Here is a 4,586-nt window from a genome sequence, read left to right as displayed (position 1 = left end):
CCTCCCACCGTCGGCCCCGCCCCCACAGCCCTAATTATGTTTTACTGTTTTCTTACTAGGAGCCGATCCTAACCGCGGGCTGCCTACGTTACTTAATCTTCGCAGTAGCCCTATGTAACAGGTGATGTGAGTATCTTATTTTACAGAGAAGGCAAGAGGCTTACCCTGCCTACAATCACGTAGTAAATGACAGAACTCGGATTTGATCCCAGGACACTGACCTGAAAGCTTGTGCCGGATCGTTTTTCTATACCCTGCAACCCAAAGTGGGATACACTCAGAGGGTCAGCAACATAGGTGTCACTTGGAAACTTATTGGAAATTCAGACCTACTGAATCAGAATCTGCATTTTAATTAGATCCCTAGACAATTCGTTTGCAAATTAAAAGTTGAGAAGCATTGCCTATACTGCCCACTAGCTGAGAGGAGGAAGAGAAGGAGAGGGAAAAGGGAAAAGGAGTGTTAAGGTCTGTTGTACCAGCCTGGAATATCCAGAATAGCTACACACAGATCTACCCTCATTGAAGTTATACTCTAGTAAGTAAGATATACCTACAAATAACTGATGAAAACTACACAATGATAAGGGCCTTGCTTCTAATCCTAGGGATCCGTGAAGGTTTTAGAGAAGGGGTGATAGTTGGAGCTGTCATTGTCAATGCCAGGTAAAGGAAATGCTTGTGAGAGGTGCTCTGTGACTGCCCCAATTTCTCTATCCAATCCTCATAGTCCAGCCCATGTGATTCATTTGCACAACTTAAATATCATAAATTGTGAGAAATGTGGATATATAAACTATATTCATTTAAAGCATGTCATTATTAGTCAAGATCACTCAGATCTACCCAGATCCAGATCCCCAAATAATCTCTCCCACTATGTCAACTTTTCTCCTATCCTCTTGAGGTTTAGGCTTTGTACATTCTCTTAGTCTCTTCTCTCTGCTCTGTAGAAACTGTCTCTGGCTTGAACCTCCATTCTAGTTAATATTACATATTTGACTTTCTCAGACTTTTCTCATAAGGTCTCTTCCTGCAACGTGATGCTTTTTATTTCATCTGTTATCATTTTTGCTATCAAAACTATTTTTCTCAAAACTTTTCAGAACTCTACTCCCAGGCATCACCTACACTGTTGAGTTTCCCCTTTCCCCTCCAACTGGGACATCTACAATCTTTAAAAATTCATTCCCATTCAAAGATTCACTCACAATAAACATTTTTCATATTAGAAGCAACTCCCATGACTTCCATTAAACATTTTGTTAAATATTTGATATTAATATAATTTTGTTAAAACACTATTCTATGCCTCAACCTGCCAGGCCTGCACTAGTCCATTTGAGCTGCTATACCAAAATAACATAAACAGGGTGGCTTGTAAACAATAGAATCTATTTCTCACAGTTCTGAAGGCTAGGAAGTCCAGAATCAGGGCTCCAGCAGATTTGATGTCTGGTAAGGGCCAACTTTCTGGTTTCTAAAATTGTGCCTTCTCACTATGTCCTCACATAGTGGAAGGGACAAGCATTTCTCTGGATTCTCTTTTATAAGGGCACTAATCCCAAATTAGGACCTAACCACCTCCCAGAAGCTCACTTCGTAATACCATCACCTTGAGGACTTCAACATATAAATTTTTGGAGGACACAAACATTCAGATCATAGCAAGGCTCTACTACATTGGTTTGAAATATGACAGCATCAATGTTAAAAATGCCAGTATGACAAAACAGGATGAAAGGTCATTGGAATGATTCAGATTGAAAACAGAAAAGAAAAAAGCTTTTAAAAAATTGACAAGGGTCGGCCCATGGCTCACTTGGGAGAGCGTGGTGCTGACAACACCAAGTCAAGAGTCAAGATCCCCTTACAGGTCATCTTTAAAAAAAAAAAAAAAATTGACAACAAAGACTGAAAAATAACTATAGAAATTTAATCATTTCTGCTGAAGAGTATATGTAAACTAATTGAGGGTTGATTGTTAATTAGGGTGAGAATTTCTCAGTATCACATAGAACTTAATATCTTCATATATATTTCTTACACATCCTGGACCCAGAGTTTAATTTGAGCAAGAAAAGAAAATAAATAAAAATGATTCATGAATCAGGCGACCCCTAGAGTCAGAATAGATTCAGAGGGACTGTGCCATTGTTACATGGTCAGTTAAGATTTATAGACAGAAAAAGGGAAGTGACATGCAGAAAATGAAAGTAAGGTACAGAACCAGTGGCTGCCTGTAATTTGCCTAGTTTTTCTTTTAACAGCTCAGCTACTTGTTGCAAGAGTAGGTTACAGTCTGCTTGCACATCAAGTTAGGTAACAAGAGTAGGTTAGTCAGTGTACACATCAAGTTAGATTACAGTTCACTAAGTCTGAAAAAACCTTCAGGGCAAACTTAATTTAACACCAAATAAGACAGACATCGAATGCCTCCAGCATTCACTATTTCATGGACTCCTTCCCTGCCTTCCTGGTGTTCAATTCCTGAAGGATGGTCCAGTTTTTAGTAAACTCCCCAAATGCAAAGAGGTTATACTCCTCTCCCTTCATGAGGGATTCCAAAGTAAATTTCAATCTGGAACTACACTGGGAAGCAGCACATCTTTTGCTAAAAAAGAGAAAATAATAAAACTTCATCTTGAAGGGGCCCCACTACATTGAAAGGAAAATCACAGGAGGCCAAATTACCTGCCCCTAAAAATCAGCCTTGAGCCCAATCAGCTCACATGAACCCTATGCTACTTGACCCCTGCTTTTATTAACCTGACTTGATTTCAATCACCCTAGACATTGATTTTTTTTCCCATGTTTTTCTCTCTCCCTTCTTTTTTTTTTTTTTTTTTGTTTGTTTGTTGTTGTTGTTGTTATAAGTCTGTAGCCTGGAAAAAGAAGAGATGAGAAAAGGAAGTAAGAAAATGATTTTGTTAAGGTCAAGAAAAGGAAATTAAAGTAAGTCACGCAGGCAGCTGCCTCTCTAGGTGAAGTCTGAGAGGTCCCTGGCCATTTATTCTGAACATGGGTAGGATGCAAGGAGCTGAGTGGGAAGCTGGGATTTCACAAGACACTAGACCCACATGCACTCATAGGCATGCCAGTGCAAATACATCATATGATATAAGTTATTTTGCAGTTATTCATGCTGTTTCCCTCCATCATGCATGTCAGACAATTGACTTAAGTACGTAAAATTGTAAGATTTACGGGTTCACCTAAAGTTAGAGATACTAGCATGAATCAGGGCTCACATTACCAATCCCAAAGAGCCTCCCAAATCCTCCTATAATTACAGGCCTTAGTGTCAGAACAGGATCCAGCTTATTGTCTTTTAAAATGTTTTACTCACCAAGAAGCAAGCAAACAACAACCTTGTTTGAATTAATGTCTTAAAATCTACTTTACCCAGGGAAACAAAGGTTCTTTATAATGTAAGGGATAATCCCACTAAGAAGACTGGCAGGAAGTCCAGTTCTACTCCTCTTTTCTTTTTTGGAAGGGAGACTATTAAATATGCCTTCCCAACTCAGTGAATATCATCCCATTATTATGTAAGGTAATAAGGCCTTCAAGTGGGAGTGGGGTATGGAAATATAAAAACATTAAGATGGCCAGACATTCTTACCTTTTCATAAACAGTTTATTGTTTGGTTGGTTGGTTGGTTGTTTTTGCAGTGGCTGGCCTGTACAGGAATCCAAACCCTTGACCTTGGTGTTATAACACCATGCTTTAACCAACTGAGCTAACAGGCCATCCCCACAGTTTTTTTAAAAAAATAAATATTCACAAATATAACCAAACTCATGCAACTGTTCCTAGCTAGGAATCCTCTCTGGTCAGTTATTTCCCCTCTGTAAAATAGACATAAAAAGCTGCTCTCTCACATCCACCATCTGCCTCATTAAGATACTTTCTATTCTAGGATGTACGTGTTTCCATCTGTTTACGTTCCTGAAATTGGAATGCATCTTACAATCGATGTATACATTTACTATAGTGTTTGTTCCAAATTGCTGTTACAAAATGAAACATCCTAGGACCCAGGAAATTTACTTCCCTTGTGGTCGTAAAATCTCTCTCCCCAGAAGGTACAGTTTTTTTCCCCAGTAAATAGTCCCATGGCCTTGTTTCTCATAACAGGTAAAGAAGCACCAAAGAACCCAGTGGCACTGACAACTAAACCTATGTCCTCTGGGGTCTCACTGTAATTGTCTTTCTGCCTGGACTGAGCTGTACTGCCTGCATACCAATCCTGGCTCTTCCAGGGCTCACTCTACCACCTCCAGAAGTTATACAGAGCCTGTGAGCCCCAATTAACCTAATTGTGAAATGGTAATAAAGTAACACCAATTTCAAAGGGCTGTTATGAAGTTACATTAAATAGATTGTAATCATGGAATCTTAGCAATTTGGCGAGGGTGTGGTACATGCAATAGTGTTACCTATTATTTTAACTGATACATGAAGGACTGCATAGCCTGATAACTGTGCATAGCCAGGAGTTAACTTCTTAACTGGTTAGCATTTGTTTAGAGAAAGGTAAATATAGTAAAAACAAATAAGCAAACAAACAAAAACTGTGTTC

This window comes from Cynocephalus volans, chromosome 14, assembly GCF_027409185.1.
Source record: "Cynocephalus volans isolate mCynVol1 chromosome 14, mCynVol1.pri, whole genome shotgun sequence".
Classification (NCBI taxonomy): Eukaryota; Metazoa; Chordata; class Mammalia; order Dermoptera; family Cynocephalidae; genus Cynocephalus; species Cynocephalus volans.
Note: the sequence above shows the minus strand (reverse complement) of the source record.